The sequence below is a fragment of the Sminthopsis crassicaudata genome, chromosome 3 (genome assembly GCF_048593235.1).
Source record: "Sminthopsis crassicaudata isolate SCR6 chromosome 3, ASM4859323v1, whole genome shotgun sequence".
Taxonomy (NCBI): Eukaryota; Metazoa; Chordata; class Mammalia; order Dasyuromorphia; family Dasyuridae; genus Sminthopsis; species Sminthopsis crassicaudata.
Window position 1 is genome coordinate 572,548,038 of NC_133619.1, and position 20,592 is coordinate 572,568,629.

Below are 20,592 nucleotides of genomic sequence, written 5' to 3' on the forward strand. Positions count from 1 at the left end.
GCCAAAGAACTAGGGTTGCAGCCAAAAAATATCATAACCAGCAAAATTAAACATAATCCTGAATGAGAAAAAAAACAAAACTGGACATTTAGTGAATTGTCAAACTTTCAGGATTTTGTTGAAAAAATACCTGACTCAATAGAAAATTTGACATACAAGATCCAAGAAAAATATTAGACAAACATCAAAGATTCATTTCAAGGGATTAAATGACAAATTGTTTATTTTTTATACATGGAAACCATATGTATAAGATTGTCATTAGTAAGTGGATAATTTGAAAGAAAGATTGGGGTAGTGCTGAATATTATGTGATTCTAAAAAGCAAAACTGTAATTGTTTTAAAAAGGGTAATTAGATTTTACAAATGAGGAAGGAAAGCAAGAACTCAGACAGAGAAATTAGATGTGGAATTCTATACACAGGTAATGAGTTAAAGAGAATATAACACATATCTAGAAAAAGATAAAAATCTTCTAAATTTGTTAAGAAATAAGGGGGGATGGGGCAGTGTATAGCGTATCAGCTCTGAAGTCAGGAGGACCTGAGTTCAAATCTGGCATCAGACACTTAACACTTCCTAGCTGTGTGACCTTGGGCAAGTCATTTAACCAAAATTGCCTCAGCAAAAACAAACAAACAAACAAACAAACAAATAAATAAATAAATAAATAAAGGGGGATAATGGTGGGGTGCAGAAGAGAATGCAGATAAATAAGAATGGGAAAAGGTGTGTAGATTAATGGGAATTGAATAAAGAGGGAGGAAAAGAGTGGTAAAAAAGTGTGGGAGGAGAGGATAAGAGAGGGGTCCTTGGAGGGGGGAGTATGTTAAATAATAACAAGACAAGATATTAGGTAGAAGTAAAGCATTGGAATCAGATGGCATAGAAAACAAGAAATACACATAATAATGATCAGGGTTGGTAATCATTGATCTGAAACAAAATTAAAGTTCAAATAGATATAACAAAAAGAGAAAAATAGGAAAACTAAGGTTGTGATATTACTATGGTATAGGAAATGATGAGTTGATGGATTTAGAAAAATGTGGAAAGACTTAGACTTATGACAGATGATGTTATACACCTTCACAGAAAGAATGGGCAAACAAGCATAGTGCAACCTTACATAAATGCATGTGAATATATACATGTGTGTATATGTGTATACATGTGTGTCTGTGTCTCTCTGTGTGTGTGTGTATGTTTATGTATCCATGCTTAACAATAACCTGCTTAGGGGAGATGGGGATGGAAAATGGAAAAATAAAAAAATAAAGTAAAAAATGTACAGCAGAGAACAAAAGGAAATCTATAAGAAAGCAAAAATGCACCGTCCTGAATAGGAATGCAGGATTTATTATATATATTATGTATGCTTTTGTGAAATGGAAATTTATTTTTTCATACTTTGAATACTCTCTTATGTTCTCTGTGCACATGACAATGTTTTCTTTTTTTTGTTTTGTGTGTAAGTTTTAAATAAAAAATAAAAACCAAATATATTATTAAGGATGTTTCAGTATAATTGGTTTCTATGCCATAGAAGGGAACAGAAGAGTAATCACATACAGAAAATCTTCCAGGTAGTTAGGCTCTTCAGAACAGCATGGCTCTCCTCTAATAGATTATGTTACCCACCATCAGAGGAATGGAAGAGAATCCAGGGGTGCAGCCTTGGGGTTTTATCCATTTTAAAGTCATGGTTTCCTTTGGCATGCTCAGGTGAAGCCTGAAACATGAAGGCACTAGTTCAGACCTGGAGCTGATTGCTAAATTTTCAGTGAAAATATTTATAACCTAGGGAAAAAAAAAACAAACACTAAAAACAAGAACTTGATTTGTTGCTTTGTTAATTGTCTAGAATCTAGACTTAAGAAACTGAAGGAGAAAATGGCAATGATAGAGATTAAAGCTAAAAATATATCATGCATACAGTTGGATTTTTCCCCCACAGAGCCTTTTATTAAATATTTATCAGCACACCTCTAAAGCCTATGGATTGTTTTTCAGAATAATGTTTTAAATGAATAAATAAAAAACAGAGAATTACAAAAGAAACCAATTATACTGAAATATAGTTAAACATATATGTATATATATATATATTTAAAAGTAGAGTGGGGATTGAGGGGAAAGGGACAGAAATGGGGAGGAGATAGAGACAGAGAGGCAAAGAGAGAGGCAGAGAAAAGGGGATGGGGGAAAGATAAAGGCAGAAAGTGACAGAGATACAGAGAGAGGGATGGAGAGACCAACAAACAGAAAGACAAAGAGGAAGGAGAGAGATAGAGAGATGGAAATAGAACAGAAGCAGAGATAAAGAGGCAAAGAGATAAAGAGATGCAAAAAGAGAGTCAGGGGTAGGGGTGAGAGAGAGAAAGAGATGGAAAAAAGGGATAGAGAAAGGCAGAGGTTGAGAGCAGAGAGAAAAAGGCAAAGAGAGAGACAGAGACAGAAAGTGAGAAAGGCAAGACAGACAGAAAGAAAAGGAGGAGAAAAGAGGAAACAAGAGGAAACAAGAGAGGAAAATGAGGGTGGGAAGATAGTATCTGAGGAGCTCATTACAATGACTTGCAGTAGCTTGAAAACAACTGTTTCCTTATATCTCCACAGAAAATTGCCTCTCCATCCAAATTATTGAGCCCCTAATAGCCAGATGTGCATTTATTGGAAATATTATTGATTTTTATGTAAGAGAACTGTCTATTGGCAATGTTTAATGGAGAATGAGATGTTCCCTTAGAACCCCCATGTCCTGGATGTAAAGGGATCTATACTTACAGAGCAATCATTGAAGGTCATTACCAGCTCAGCTATTGTCCAAAAAGCAAACTCAGGAGTTAATGAAAAAAAGAAAAGGTCATTAATATGAACATTTTTTCCATTTCTTCTTATGACTTCTCATTACTAAAAGGAGAGCTAAGGAAAGATTTTCTAGACTAGAGGTTATTGAGCCTGAAGTCCTTGAACTCCCAAGTTGTCTTGGGATAGATTTTAGGGAAGTCATGAATTTGAATGGGAAAAAATAACCCTCTTATTTTCACTAACCTCTAGCTGAAATTTAGTATTCTCTTCAGATAATTAAAAATGTCAGCCAGAGAAGAGGGCCCTGGGCTTCACCAGACTGAATGTCAGATGGAGCTGAAACCTTGTAAAGGCTGAGAAACTCAACAGAGCCTAGGGAACCCAGTCAGTGTTTTAGCCCTCTTTAAGAGGTATTTCTAAAATATGGACAAAGACTGGATAGAAATTACAGAAGAAAGCTTAGAGATGGATAGGGAGGGTTTAATCACACATGGTTATCTCCAATGTAACCATAAGTAAGTATATCTCCCCATTAGATTGTGAACTTCTGTCTTTTGCCTTTCCTCATCTTCCCACTGCTTAGAGCAGTGTCTGGCACATAGTAGGTGTTTACTAAATATTACCAGACCATTTTAATGGATGTGACAACATAAATCTGAATATGGTGGCTCTCAGTGAGAAACAATATCCAGCTCTCATCTTTCCAGATTCTCATAGGACTACGCCACAAGCATGGACACCAATACTTAGGTATGTTAATGGCCACAGCACACATTGGTAAAACATGCTTTGTTGTATATATAGTACTTTCACGTATCCTATATACTTTATTTTCACGACAGATTCTAATAGACAGGGACATTTGTTTCACCATTTTACCAGCAAAATAAAGTCCCTTGTCCATGTTTACTGAAAAGGTGGCCCACACCCCCAATTCTTTAGTGTTCAGCTTGATGATTTTTCTTCCCTCTGCCTTAAGTCCTCTTCTGATTCCTCATGGTGGAAGCATTGGGATGCCTGGTTTTGACACCAAAATGCCTGTTCCTGCGGACTCTTGTGAACTGGAAGGATTTTAGGTATAGACCTGGCAACAGATCCTCATCACCTTGAGAGAGGTGAAGGAGAAATCAGCCTAACTGATGACAATGGTCTCCTCAGGTCTAGGTAGTTTTCCTTACCCTCCAAATGGGCGCTAAGCTTGATTTTTAACAATGAAAAAAAAATGAATCATAATCATGAATGATAGACGTAGTTACAGATAGGTGATAGATGCATTGATACACAGACAGATAATATATAGAGATGATAGGTCAATAGAGTGAGAGTGATAGTTTTTCCAGGCTCTATGGATATCTAGCTGCTGAGCCACAACTAAATTGGCTCTTTCTCCTGCTTCCTTATTCCATTTCCCATTACCTTGCCCTTCCCTACTTCCACCAGGAAGGTACAGTAAGAATTGCAATAATAAATTATTCATCATCAGAAGGCTGGTCATACTTTCACACAAGCATTCCCCTCATCCATATGGAGAATGGGAACAAACATAATCCAATGCCAGTGAGTCAAATTTGTAGAAAACACATGGCAATTCCTGAAATATGAGACCTAGAAACTCTTTTCTCCTTTTGTCTTCTTTTCTATGACTGATAATAACCACCATTTATTTAATATTTCCTATGTGCCAGGCATGTGCTAAATGTTTTGCAAATATTATCTCTTTTGATCCTCTCAATACCCCTCAGACGTAGGGTCTAGTTTTATCCCCATTTTACAGATGAGGAAAATGAGACAAATGGAGATTAAGTAACTTGGCTGAGATCACATAGTGTCTGAATTTGAATTCAGGTCTTCCTGATGCCTGGCCATCATAGCACCAAGCTCTCAAGTTCCCTCAAGCCTACCTTTAGCTCCTTCAAAATGAGTCTCCAACATCTATGTATGTGCTTCTGAAAAAATAAATATACTATCAGACCTTATGACTGAGGAGTGATGTGGGAGAATTTTCCCCTCTTCTTTTGCAAGGATCTCTACTAGGATTGTTGACCTCTTAAAATCTTGATGGCTGTGACTGGTGCCTGATACAATTAATGACTCACTACATGGTATCTGTGCCCTTCAGTTTCTTCATTCACAGACCAAGAAGAAGTAACCCAGGCTGCCCTGTGCAGGCTCATTTCATGGAACATGGAGTTGCCCTGAGGGGCCAATGGAACATGTCCAAATTGCCTACCATTACAATTACTATGTTGAGAGACCTCCTTTGGATTCACAGCTGGCATATTTAAAACTGGAGAGATTGAGCAGCCCTTCATGTTCCCTTTTTCTTGTTCTATCTCACTTTTTATGTGTGGAAAGAGGGGAAAGACTTTTCTTTCCCTGCATTCCCTCATCTCCAAGAAATGAGTCTGAGAACATTTATTTCTATAAATTTTTTTTTGTTTTCCTTAGTTTCAGGTGGCAATTACAGACCTGGAAGGCTCCCAAAGTCTGAATTTAAAATATAACATGGACTATCTTAGCACTCCATTACCTGAAAGTCAGGTAGGTAAGATTTTGCCACTTTCCACAGGCTTCTCCTGTATTCTTTTTTTTTAATGTTTAATTTTTTTCTGGTTGTACATGTATATTAATTTTTAATACATATTTCTTTATGAATCATGTTGGGAAAGAAAAATCAGAACAAAAGGGAAAAACCATCAGAGGAAAAGAAAACAGAAGAAAAAGAAAAAAAGTGAACATACATCATGTGTTGATTTACATTTGATCTCCATTGTTTTCTCTCAGAATACAGATGTTTTCTATCCAGTTTATTGGGATTGCTTTGGAAAATATAATTCTCTTCCTTCCTTGACCTTGTACCAATTGAATATATAGGGAGAGGAAAGGAATTAGGTTGATAATTTAATTTATTTCTTATAGCAGACTCAGTTCCAAGTTCAATTCCAAAGGAGTTTCTCAGGGCTTCAGTGCCTCCTGAATCATCATTGCTGATACTTCTTCTGCCAGTCTCTATCTCCAAGGTTGTAGTGTTGTGCCACAGTCCTTTTATTGTCCTGCCTGTTTCTCTAAATTGTTCTGCCTCGATTCTTTGAATTGTTCTGCTTCAATGCCCTGGTTGCAACCCCCTGGTTGCAATCCCCTTCCTGACCATTTGGACTTGTAAAGGGCTGAAACTTTTGAGTCAAGGGGGAGAGGGTTTGCTACAGATGGAGAAGGAATCAGATGGGTGCCAACAAGCTGTATTCACCTTGTTTATCAGAGACAGATGGAGCAGACCCTTGAAACAAAGGAGAAGACTCAAGAAACATTGGATGATTCCATTGCTGACTGTGCCCACCACTGAAAGAGCCTGGCAGTTATGGCGTTTGACTCATGGACATCAAAAATTGTTGGACTTCAAAACCCTCAGGAATCATTGGATTCTCTGAGACATGATAAGACTATTGTAGGACTTCTAAACCCTCAGGAATCATTGGATTCTCTGAGATATCATAAGACTAATGCAGGACTTCAAAAACTTGAGGGGATCATTGGATTCCCTGACACATGAAGCAATGGACAATAGATTGGTTTTGGATTATCTCTTGGCTGCTGAAGAAGGGGTATGTGTGACGGTTGTTTACATACCCTCCTTCTAGGACTTTTGGAATTCTTTTACAACACCACGTTGATTTTTATTGTTTGTTATATCACTACGTGGATGTACAATTCATGTTTGTTGCACCACATTGAGCCTGCCCTGGCTATGGGGAGAGTCATCACTAATAGCCGTTGCTTTATTGCTATGTGCTTGTGTAATACCTCCCATGCTGATGGGTTTGGGCATACCTGTTTCTAATAAGATCCTTCAGCCCAGAAACCCGCTAGCAATCCCCACTTCCCTTTGGTACTTTTCATCTTCCTTCCTGAGATGTCAGAGAGGGCATGATCACCTCCTTTTTGGTGTTTTCAGCTCCTTTCCTGAGAAGTCATGGAGGGTATGATCACCTGTGCTCTAAAACAAAAGAAAGTGGGAGATATAAAGGGCTGAAACACTTGAGTCAATTCATTGGGGTAAGACAATCAATCACTTGAGGCTAATTACCAATTGGACAATACTCTATAAGAATATGCTTGGAAAATGGCCCTTCCCACTATCCTGTGCTGGCCCAATCATTTGGTGTATACAGAGAATTGTGGGAGGGACTAGGAGGTACAGTAAGACTAGCTGAGGTCACTTTGGCGAAGGTGCTGAAGAGGTAAGGTTGCAGAGATTCTACACATGCACTCTTTTCACTTCTACCGCTAAAGACCAAGAATAAAGACTTTTGCTTAACCTGACTCCAGCTGATTCTAAGATATCCAGGGTGCTAGTGTGATTGCCACAAGGACTGATATAATTTAGGGCTAGCTACTCTAGGGTCATAAACTGTAAATATTTAATCTCTTTTTTATTAATTTTTATAATTATAACATTTTCTTTGACAGTACATATGCATGGGTAATTTTTTTTTAACAACATTATCCCTTGTACTGCCTTCTGTTCCAAATTTTTCCCCTCCTTCCCTCCACCCCCTCCCCTAGATGTCAGTCATTCCCATACATATTAAATATCTTATAGTATATCCTAGGTACAATATATATGTGCAGAACTGAATTTTGTTGTTGTTGTTGTTGCAAAAGAAGGATTGTATTCGGAAGGTAAAAATAATCTGGGAAAAAAAAAAAAAAACAAAAAAAAAAACTGTGCTCACAGTTTATACTCATTTCCCAGTGTTCCTTTTCTGGGTGTAGCTGATTCTGTCCATCACTGATCAATTGGAATTGGATTAGCTCTTCTCTATGTTGAAGATATCCACTTCATACAGTATCATTGTTGAAGTGTATAATGATCTCCTGGTTCTGCTCGTTTCACTTAGCATCAGTTGATGTAAGTCTCTCCAAGCCTCTCTGTATTCCTGTTGGTCATTTCTTACAGAGCAATAATATTCCATAACATTCATATACCATAATTTACCCAACCATTCTCCAATTGATGGCCATCCATTCATTTTCTAGTTTCTAGCCACTATGAAAAGGGCTGCCACAAACATTTTGGCACATACAGGTCCCTTTCCCTTCTTTAGTATTTCCTTGGGATATAAGCCCAGGAGTAGCACTGCTGGGTCAAAGGGTATGCACATTTTGATAACTTTTTGGGCATAATTCCAGATTGCTCTCCAGAATGGTTGGATTCTTTCACAACTCCACCAATAATGCATCAGTGTCCCAGTTTTCCCACAGCCCCTCCAACATTTGTTCCTGTCATCTTAGCCAATCTGACAGGTGTGTGATGATACCTCAGAGTTGTCTTAATTTGCAGTTCTCTGATCAATAGTGATTTGGAACACTCTTTCATATGAGTGGAAATAGTTTTAATTTCATCATCTGAAAATTGTCTGTTCATATCCTTTGACCATTTATCAATTGGAGAATGGCTTGATTTCTTATAAATTAAAGTCAATTCTCTGTATATTTTGGAGATGAGGCCTTTATCAGAACTTTAACTGTAAAAATGTTTTCCCAATTTGTTACTTCCCTTCTAATCTTATTTGCATTAGTTTTGTTTGTGCAGAAACTTTTTAATTTGCTGTAATCAACATTTTCTATTTTGTGATCAATAATGGTCTCTAGTTCTCCCTTGGACACAAACTCCTTCCTCCTCAACAAGTCTGAGAGGTAAACCATCCCATGTTCCTCCAATTTATTTATGATTTCGTTCTTTATGCCTAAATCTTGGACCCATTTTGATCTTATCTTAGTATGTGGTGTTAAATGTGGGTCCATGCCTAGTTTCTGCCATACTAATTTCCAGTTTTCCCAGCAGTTTTTGTCAAATAATGAATTCTTATCCCAAGATTTGGGATCTTTGGGTTTGTCAAAGATTAGATTGCTATTTTTATTCACTATCTTGTCCTGTGAACCTAACCTATGCCACTGATCAACTAGTCTATTTCTTAGCCAATACCAAATGGTTTTGGTGACTGTTGCTTTATAATATATTTCTAGATCAGGTACAGCTAGACCACCTTCACTTAATTTTTTTTTCATTACTTCCCTTGAAATTCTTGACCTTTTGTTGTTCCATATGAATTCTGTTGTTATTTTTTCTAGGTCATTAAAAAAGTTTCTTGGGAGTCTGATTGATATAGCACTGAATAAGTAGATTAGTTTAGGGAGTATTGTTATCTTAATTATATTCGCTCAGCCTATCCAAGAGCACTGAATGTCTTTCCAATTATTTAAATTTGACTTTATTTTTGTGGCAAGTGTTCTGTAATTTTGCTCATATAATTCCTGACTTTCCTTTGGTAGATCTATTCCCAAATATTTTATACTATCAACCGTTATTTTGAATGGAATTTCTCTTTGTATCTCTTGCTGTTGGATTGTGTTGGTAATGTATAAAAATGCTGAGGATTTATGTGCATTTATTTTGTATCCTGCAACTTTGCTAAAATTCTGAATTATTTCTAATAGCTTTTTAGCAGAGTCTTTGGGGTTCTCTAAGTATACCATCAAGTCATCTGCAAAGAGTGATAGTTTGATTTCCTCATTTCCTACTCTAATTCCTTGAATCTCTTTCTTGGCTCTTATTGCCGAGGCTAGCGTTTCTAGTACTATATTAAGTAATAATGGTGATAGTGGGCAACCTTGTTTCACTTCTGATCTTACAGAGAAAGGTTCCAGTTTATCGCCATTACATATGATGTTTACTGATGGTTTTAAATATATACTTGTTATTATTTTAAGGAATGTTCCATTTATTTCTATACTCTCAAGCGTTTTTAGTAGGAATGGATGTTGAATTTTATCAAATGCTTTTTCTGCATCTATTGAGATGATCATATGGTTTTTATTTATTTGATTATTAATATGGTCAATTATACTAATAGTTTTCCTAATATTAAACCAGCCCTGCATTCCTGGTATAAATCCTACTTGATCACAGTGTATTATCCTGAGGATGATTTTCTGAAGTCTTTTTGCTAATATCTTATTTAAGATTTTAGCATCAATATTCATTAAGGAAATTGGTCTATAGTTTTCCTTCTCAGTTTTCAACTTACCTGGTTTAGGTATCAGTACCATGTCTGTGTCATAAAAGGAATTTGGTAGGACTTCTTTAATCCCTATTTTTTCAAATAGTTTATATAGCATTGGAATTAGTTTTTCTTTAAATGTTTGGTAGAATTCACATGTAAATCCATCTGGTCCTGGGGATTTTTTCTTAGGGAGTTGGTTAATAGCTTGTTCTATTTCTTTTTCTGAGATGGGACTATTTAGACTACCTATTTCTTCCTCTGTTAATCTGGGCAAGCTATATTTTTGAAGGTATTCTTCCATTTCATTTAAGTTATCGAATTTATTGGCATAAAGTTGAGCAAAGTAGCTCCTAACTATTGTTCTAATTTCCTCTTCATTAATTAATGGACTAACAATTTCCTTTTTTTTCTTTCCTTTTTTTAATCAGGTTTACTAAGAGTTTGTCTATTTCGTTGGTTTTTTCATAGAACCAACTCTTAGTTTTATTAATTAATTTAATAGTTTTTTTATTTTCAATTTTATTAATCTCACCTTTTATTTTTAGAATTTCAAGTTTTGTGTTTGTCTGGGGGTTTTTAATTTGTTCCTTTTCTAGCAATTTTAGTTGTAAGCCCAATTCATTGACCCTCTCTTTCTCTATTTTATGCAAGTAGGCCTGTAGAGATATAAAACTTCCCCTTATTACTGCTTTGGCTGTATCCCACACATTTTGGTATGATGTCTCATTATTGTCATTTTCTTGGGTGAAGTTATTAATTATGTCTATGATTTCCTGTTTTACCCAATCATTCTTTAGTATAAGATTATTTAGTTTCCAATTATTTTTTGGTCTATTTTCCCCTGGCTTTTTATTAAATGTAATTTTGATTGCATTGTGGTCTGAAAAGGATGCATTTACTATTTCTGCCTTACTGCATTTGATTTTGAGGTTTTTATGCCCTAGTATATGATCAATTTTTGTATAGGTTCCATGAACTGCTGAGAAGAAAGTATACTCCTTTCTGTCTCCATTTAGCTTTCGCCAAAGATTTATCATATCAAACTTTTCTAGTATTCTATTTACCTCTTGACTTCTTTCTTATTTATTTTGTGGTTTGATTTATCTAATTCTGAGAGTGCAAGGTTGAGATCTCCCGCTATTATAGTTTTGCTATCTATTTCCTCTTGCAGCTCTCTTAATTTCTCTTTTAAGAATTTAGATGCTGCACCACTTGGTGTGTATATGTTTAATATTGATGCTGCTTCATTATTGATGCTACCCTTTAGCAGGATATAAAGCCCTTCCTTATCTCTTTTAATTAGATCAATTTTTGTTTTTGCTTGATCTGAGATGAGGATGGCTACTCCTGCTTTTTTGGCTTTGCCTGAAGCATAGTAGATTCTGCTCCACCCTTTTACTTTTAGTTTGAATGTATCACCCTGTTTCAGGTGTGTTTACTGTAAACAACATATAGTAGGATTCTGACTTTTAATCCAGTCTGCTAACTGCTTCCTCTTTATGAGGGAGTTTACCCCATTCACATTTATGGTTAGAATGACTAATTCTATATAGCTTGCCATCCTGTTAACCCCTGCTTATGCTTTTCTCCTTTCCTTCCCTCTTACCCCCCTACCCAGTATTAAACTGGTGAACACCACTTGCTTTTCACAGCCCTCCCTTTTTAGGATCCCTCCCCCACCTTAAAGTTACTTCCCTTATTTTACCCCTTTTCCTCACAATTTCTGTATTCCCTTCCCCTTAGCTTACTCCTTCCCTCTCACTTTTCAATGAAGTGGAAGAAGTTTCACCATAAATCGAATATGTCTATTAATACACACTATGTTCATCTCCCTCCTTTCTTTCTCTCAAATATAATAGGTTACCTTTGCCTCTTCATGAGATGTAGTACCACCACTTTACACTTTTTTATAATATAATTTCCTTTCCACCTCTAGTTTCCAGGACAAATTGTACATATGTTCTTTACATATTTTCATAACAGAAGTATAGTTCTCAAGATTTCTTTTTACCTTTTTAGAAATCTCTTGAGTTCTATATTTGAAGATCAAACATTTTATGTAGGTCTGGTTTTTTCATCAAGAATAGATGGAATTCATTTATTTCGTTAAATGTCCATCTTCTTCCCTGGAAAATGATGCTCATTTTTGCTGGGTAAGTTATTCTTGGCTGCATACCAAGTTCCTTAGCCTTTCGGAATATCATATTCCAGGCCCTTCTTTCTTTTAATGTGGACACTGCTAGATCCTAGGTTACCCTTATTGTGGCTCCTCCATATCTGAATTGCTTTTTTCTAGTAGCTTCCAGTATTTTTTACTTTGTCTGATGGTCCTTGAACTTGGCCACTATATTTCTTGGCGTTTTGATTTTAGGGTCCCTTTCACTAGGTGATTGATGAATTTTTTCAATGTCTATTTTACCCTCTGTTTCCACAATGTCTGGGCAGTTCTCTTTGATAATTTCCTCGAAAATAGTGTCCAAGCTCTTTTTTTCCTCACATTTTTCAGGGAGTCCGATTATTCTCAAATTGTCTCTCCTGGATCTGTTTTCTAGGTCTGTTGTCTTTCTAATAAGGTACTTGACATTCTTTTCAATTGTTTCATTTCTCTGGTTTTGCTTGACTACCTCTTGGTTTCTCCTTGATTCATTCATTTCTACTTGTTCGAGTATAATTTTCAATGATGTATTTTCTTCACTCACTTTTTTTATATTTTTTTGTAATTGTCCTATTGAGTTTTTATCTTCTATGGAATTTTTTTTTCCATTTTATCCATTTTATTTTTTAGAGAGCTGTTTTCTTTTTCCAGCTCATTAATCCTGTTTTCCTTGGAATTGTTTACCTTTTCCAATTCACTAATTTTGTTTCTCAATGATTAGTTTTCTTTATCCACTCTGTCTTTAAATGCGTGGAATGAATTCTCCAGGCTCTCTTGCCAAGCTTCCCTCTCCTTTTCCCATTTCTTTTCTAGCTCTCTTGTGATAGCCTTTTTCATTTCCTCTATGAGATTCTTTTGTATTGAGGAGCAGCCCATATCCCCCTTAGGGGATTCCTCTGGGGACAGTCTGTTTTTAGTCTCCTCAGTATTTGAAGTCTGCTCTCTTTCCATACAGAAGCTGTCAATGGTTAGAGCCCTTCTAAATTTTTTGTTCATTTTGTCAGAGCGGGAATTGAAGAAAACAAATTGACAAGAGAAACAATTGGTCTGTTTTGGGGGGGATGGGGCTGAATGGTGTTAACGGGCTTCCTCTACAGACTGGGGGGGAAGGCAGCAGTGAGCCACTAACAGGACAGTGATGGCTGCACTGCGTCTGAGCTCTGAGGCTCTAAGAACATGCTGAGTCACTCCAGGTAAGGATTGGGGGTGGCTGCGTCCTAAGAGATGCTAGCTTTCCGGGGTTTTATTCTTCACCTCATGTTTACACCCTCTTTGCTGCTCCTGGCTTGCTGCCAAGATGGAGTATCCACACTGGGGTAAAAGCCTTTTAGCAGAAATGGCAGAGATTGTAACCCTCCCCCTCTGGTCTGAGCTGTGTGAGCTGCCTGTCTTGCTCTGGCTTGCCTGCCCTCAGTCTGTGCCCAGTCTGTTTGACCCTCCCCCAAGCAAACACAGACCTTCTCTGGTGAATTTCAAGGATGTTTTCTGTTGGTGATTATTTGTGGGTTTCTTTTCCGGTCAAGCATTAATTCCGAGGCTTGTCATGAAGTAAGTCCTGAGAGAAAACGCGGAGCTCAAGCAGCTGTCTGCCTCCACGCCGCCACCTTGGCTGGAAGTCTGTAAATATTTAATCTCAAATAGGGGGGAGATTTTCTATTTCAAATATCCTGGCTCCTAAGTCTTTCTAAGTTATCAAAATTTATGGTCTTCACCCCCTATTTTGTCAGAATCCCATTTATGGTTCATTTCTGGAAATTCCCCTTTACCAATTTTCAGACTCTACCTCTTGCCTTTGTCTCCCCTGATCATTAGAGCCCTATAAAAATCTTTGGAAATCTCACATTGAGACAAAAATCCAAGTCAGCCCTGGGGGAGAAATGGATTCTGCTCTGCCCCCAGAAAATCTCTCCCTCTCAGAAATTCAAATAAAATATTAGAAACTCTCTAATTTCTATCTTGCCTCAGTTTCTCTGGCATTACAATAGTATGTAGAAGCACTTCTGTCATGGCTACAGAGAACAATGCAATCATGTAATGCCAAAAGGACTCATATACCCAGTGAACTTCAAATTCTCTAGAAAGAAACTTTTTTATAACTGCTCATGTCTAATCTCTATATCAAATTACTTGACTTCTCAGTTATAGGGAAGAGAAGGCAGGAAGGAAGAGAGTTTGGAACTCAAAATTTTAGAAAAAAAGGTTAACAAATTTTGCATGTAATTGGTTTTTAATAAAATAAAAAAAACCACCAAAAGGTTACTTATTTTACATGGAAAAAAGAATGTTTCCTGATTTTTTTATAGATCATTTATATGCCCAGACTCTTGTAAGCTTACATATATCACCATGCCATTCAACACCTCTGTTCCCAAAGGGATATATGCCCACCTTTGAATACCTATTTGGTTCAACTCTATTTTGCTTAGGCTTGCAGAATGGATTTATTCTAATTCCAACATAGGGTGTTAAAGATGATGACTATTTTTTTAAAGACTATAAACAACCATCTAGAACCATGTTTCATGAAAGCAAAACTAATTCACAATCCATTTCAGTTTCTATGCAGAATGCAGTGAGTGATATATCAGTCACCATATGGAAAATGCCATTAACTTCACAGTCAGCTCTTCACTCAGCTTACTAATAAAGCCTTCTGGACAAAGGGGTGGAAAAACCCCTCTTTCATACACATAGCCCCTCTATAGAAATTCTTAAACCTTTGACCAGCTGTGTATATGACCAATTTTTCCTGGTTTTTTTTTCCCTGACTAAGCACTTTTAAGTACTCTTTGATTTGCAAAGGGCATCACTAGGCATTTAGTCTGACTTCTATCAAAATAGTAATCCCTCCATCAGTATTTTCAACAAATGGTCATCTAGGGTTTAATGGATGATTTCTCATATGAAGAAATTATTCTCTCTTACAACAGACTAAAAATTCCTTAGCATTTCATTTCCTCATGGATCCAGGAACTCTCTCTATGATAGAGATCACAATCTATCGTTACCCCAAGGATTTCTGTGGCTACAAAAATAGGTTGTCTTATTGGCCATCATTATGTTTGTAAAGTTTTTTTAATTTTTAAAAAAATTTATCTGGCTATAAGTGCAGCTAAGGTGCAGGGAACAGAGAACATCAGCCCTGAGGTAAAGAAGACCTGAGTTCAAATCTAATACTTAATACTTACTGGCTGTGTGACCCTGGGCAAGTCAGTTAACTCCAATTGCCTCAGTTAAAAAAAATTAAAATTTCTCTGGAATTGTCCTTGGGAATCAGACACAGTCAGTTCCCATGGTCCTAATCAAAGCCTTTCCAGTATGGTAAGAGGGCCCTGCCAGAATATATATAGTTTGATATAGTGATAAACTATTCTATCCTCAATGAATATAATTGTTGTTCATAAGAACAATCCCAAAATATGAAATAGTTTTAAAAAGAAATTTATTAAGTCATTTGGTATACAGAGAGAGTCAGAAAGAAGGGGTAACTCTCACTTCCCCAGATTCTGAAAGGTTTATAGGATTTTTGAGACAGGTTTATGTACACAAGTCATACACACACATAGAAATGTATTGTAGAAATATATTATAACAACAGGAAATTAGGTAAGAAGAGAGAAAAGGAAGATTAAGGTTGTAAAGAAAGAATAAGGGATGGAACCAAGATGGAAGAATAAAAGTAAGCTCCTTCAAATAGACTGTTAACATGCATCAGATAATACTGTTGGGGGGAAAAAGACTTAGAAAAAGATATAGTGAGACCTTTTGTCCAGTTTAAATAAGCATGGAAAGACAAAGAGTTTTCAGACACTTGGGACAGAGACAGGGCATGAGCATACAGCATATAGAACATTTCAGCACTTAGGGAGAAGATGAGTACCAATAAAAAAGAATATTTTAGACTCATACTGGAGCATTAAATGGGGACAAGTGCCAAATGGCAGGTAGTCACTCACTATCTAATTTTGGGTAATGGATCCAGGATGGAGTGAGTATAACTATATATAACATATACTGTGACCAAAAAAGCATAAAGTCCTATTTCAAGAAATCTCAAAAAAAATTGTTCACATCTCTTTGAAGAAGAGGATAATATGGAAACAGGAAAAAATATTTCAGTTACCTCTGAAAGAAACCTCAAAATAAAAATTCCAGGAAAACTGTAGCCAAAATCCTGTGCTCCCAAGTAAGAACAAAAAAGACTATAAGTGGACAAAAAGAAAAATTTCAATACAGAGAAGCCAGTTAGGATCACACAGATTTTTGTAGCCACCATGAAAAAGTAGAGGGCAGTTCGGTGATACAGTGAATAGTTTTCCAGCCCTGAAGTCAGGAGTCCTGAATTAAAATTTGACCTCAGATGCTTACTAGTTGTGTGACCCTGTGCAAGTCACTTTACCCTGTTTGCCTCAGTTGCCTTATCTGTAAAATGATCTGCAGAAGAAAATGACAAACAACTTCAGTGTCTTTCCAAATGGGATAACAAAAGTCAGACTTGACTAAAACAAATAAATAACAACAATATAAAAGAGAGGAGAGGTTGAGATGCAATATTCCAGAATACAAAGGATATGAACTTACAATCAAAATACCCAACAAAACTGAACATAATGCTATAGTGGAAAAATGGATTTTAAATGAAATAAAGGACTTTTAAGTATTGATGATAAAAAGACCAGAGCTGCAGAGAAACTTTAAGTTCAAAGAGAGGAATAAGAGAAGCATAAAAAGGTAAAAATGAATAAACAATGATAGAAGACTAAGAAAGGATAAATTGCTTACATTTAAATAATGGAAAGATGGACATATTTGTCCTCTCTGAACCCTATCATCATTTGGGTTTATAAACAGAGTCCAATTAGATGATTCCTGGGTGTGGTTATCTTATATCTTGATCTTGAGAATTGAAAGAAAGGGAAAGAGAAATACATCAGGAATAGGGGAGAATGGAAAGGAAGGTTAGGAGAAATTGTCTCACATAATTGGGATTTACAAATAGACAAGTGCAAATAAGGAAGATGAGGTAGTGGAGTGGCTGACACTTGAAGCTTGCTCTCATCTGAACTGGTCAAAACAAAGAAGAATATACACATAGAACTGGGTACAGAAATATATTTTACTCAACAGGGAAATAGGAGAAAAAGAGAAGAGAAGAGAGGGAATTAGATTAATGTAGGAATTAGTCTTAAGTAAAACAAAGTCTAATATTGTACGATTTTTTGAGGAGGCAAAGAATGGGATTTGGAGGAGGTGCCCATAAGTTGGAGAATGATTGAACAACTTATGGCATATAAATGTGAAGGAATAGTAATATGCTGAACTTTTATTACTGTAATGACCAACCTAGACTCCAGAGAATTAATGATGAAATATGTTACCCACATCCTGACAGGAAGGTGAAGGACTAGGCATGTATTATGAAAAATCTTTTTTTTGACATAGCCATTGGGAATATTTGTCTTGATTTACTATACATGTGTGTAATGGGTTTCATTTTTCTCCTGATCTCTTTTGTTGGAGGGGAGGGGAAAGAAGGGAGGTGAGAAGATCAATTTTAGCTGATTAAAATAAATAATTTCTTTAAAAAAAGAGAGAGAGAGAGAAAGACGGTAGAGTTAAGGAGAAAATAGAAGCAAATCAAACCTCAGTTTCAAAAGAAAGATTGTTTAAAATTGGAGGTTAGAGATTGGGATCTGACTTTTGGGAAGAGAGGAAGGGCTATGGAATAGGAACAGAAAACAAATAAGTAACTTGTATCGACCAAATGCCTTTTCTTTATCAACCTCCTTTTTCTTTGTTAAGAGAAGTAATGGAGAAGAGCATTTATTAAGTGCCTATTTTGGGTTTAGCACTTTGCTAAGCACTGAGGATGCAAAAAAAGAGGAGGTTAATAAGAAGAAGAAGAAGAAGAGGAAGAAGAATTTGTAAGAATAAAAACATTATGTAGCATCTACTATGTGCCTGGCACTGTACTAAGCACTTTACAAAAATTATCTCATTTAATCCTCCCAACAACTTATCCTTAACAACAATTATTGTGTTTTGCTGATGAGGAAGCTAAGAATAGACGTAGAATAAATGACTTGCTTAGGGTCACACAGCTAGTATCTGAAGCTGAATTTGAACTCAGGTCTTCTGACTTCAGGTCTGTACTCCATCCACTATACCACTTCACTGTAAAAGACAGTCCCTGTCCTCAAGGACCTCACAGTCTAATGGAGGAAATAATATTGCAAATAACTATGTACAAGCAAGTTATATACAGGGTAAATTACAGGGTAAATTTTTGATTGAATGAACGAATAAATCTCCATTTGCTGCTTGAATAATGGGGTTTGTGCAAAAAAAATACTGGAGAAAAACCCAAAATGGGGAGCATATTTCTACTCTCTTGAATGCAACATATTCAGCAAGTCCAGAGAGTTTCTTTCTTCCTGTTATACTTTGGAGTGTATAATTATTTAGATTTTTGAAGAATTGAAGAACTCTCTAAAAAAACCAATAATACTACTTTGAATGTGTCCTTAGTGACTTTCAGATGTATTCCTATCTCTTACCCTTGGAACTTTAAAGATTGTTCTCCATGATTTGAAGATTTAAAGCTTCCCACACAGATTAATTTTTATACCTTTAGACTTATGTCAAGTAAGATTAGGCTTCTATCATGGAAAAAGGGATACAAACTCTCAACTCTTATTTAGACTTAGAATTTGGTTTAGAATTGGTCTTCAAATTTTGCTTTATGAGCTTCCTCTTAACTTTATCTTTATTTTTATTAAAACACTTCCTCCCTTTAAGTCAAAGATTTCCATATCTAAATTATAACAAGTTTAAATTAGTACTGTTTAGTATCTCTAAAACCTGATTGTTTTTGCCTTTAGGTAAATCCTGCCATTGAATCTTGACACCTATTTGAACCTTGACTAGATCATAGGTAATAATTCTTTGAGATGATATAGGACACTATGGCTCATAGCTACTCTAACAAACCTTGGGGGATTTGAGGTCTTTTAAGTGGGATCTCCGAAAGATTGGGAAGTGTGAAGGGAGGAAGTATTGGAGAGAGATGAGCATGGGTGTGTTTATTGGTACTTAGAGCCCTTAGACTGAATGTGCCTTTGTTGCCATTGAGTGAGATCAGTATTTGAAATCAGAATTTGGACAGGCCCTGGTCTCCATGATATCTTAATTGTTAATTAATGGGTTTTTATTCATTCATTTTCCCATTTATGTCTGATTGACACAATTGACTTTTGAGAGCACAGAAGATGATGTGAGCAGTCTCAGAGGAAGAACTAGAGAATATTAGGGTTCTGGGTGGGCAGATGGGATGAGGGAGAGAGAATTGCATCTGCTGGATGATGTAAGCATAGTGTTTGATGGTTTACAAAATACATTAATGCATCCTCTCCTTTGAAGATCAAACTACCCTGCATAGTCAATAATGATAGTATTATAACATCTTTTCCAATTTATAGATGAGGGTCCATGGAGCACTTTGTCCTACTCAGAAATAAGGAATATGGAAAGCCCCTCCACTCGTCTTCTCTTTCCTCCCATCTCACTCTACTCCACCTTCACCTTCCCTCTGGCTTGCCTTGTCCTCCGAGGTCTACTCAATAATTGCTAAGTCCATGCCTTAAACCATCACATCAGGAGAAATTCCAGCCATACTGCTGCCTTCCATCATGGCTCCCCCTCAGCTCTGCTCTAGTAGTCGGCTCGCTTACTCCATGATATTCCTGCAGATGCCCTTCTCCTCCCCATCTAAGTATTATCCCATTGTTCTTTATATATTGTCTTTCCTTATTAGAATGCAAGCTTTTTGAGAACAGGGACTATCTTGTTTTTGTATCATCAGTGCTTAGCTCAAGTGTCTGACAACACAGTAAGCACTTATTAATCATGCTTTTTCTCTGTCTCTTGTCTCCTCTCTGTCTCTCATTCTTGATCTTCCTCTTTCCTTCCTTTCTCTCTCTTCCTCCTTCTCTCTCTGTGTGTCTGTCTTTCTCTCTCCCTCTCTTCCCCCCTCTCTCTTCCTCTCTCTTCTTCTTTGTTTCTGTGTATCTCTCTTTTCTTTGTCTCTCTCTCTCTTTTCTTTATCTCTCTCTCTTTTCTTTGTCTCTCTCTCTTTTCTTTGTCTCTCCTTCTCTGTCTCTCTCTGTCTCTCTCTGTCTCTGTCTCTCTCTGTCTCTCTCTCTGTCTCTCTCTCTCTCTCTCTCTCATTCTCTGTGTGTCTTTCTCTGTCTCTCTGATTTGACTTCTCAGTAGTCTAAAGACAAAAGTCAGCTCAGAAGGTGTCAGGGATCTCCTCCTTCAGTCCTCAGAGATGCATTAGGCTGGTACAAAAATCAATGTCACTCTTCACATTTGATATACAAGGAAAATACAGCTAATACCAGCCCCAGTTTACAGATGACTGACTACTGAAGTGACTGCTCTGTAGCTTCTTGACTAAAAAGAGCCAGAAATGCTCAGTCTTTTGAATCTAACTGAAAAGTTCTTTCCCCTACCCCATATTCTTTCAATGAACAATATCTATCTTTTCTAAAAAATGTAATTTG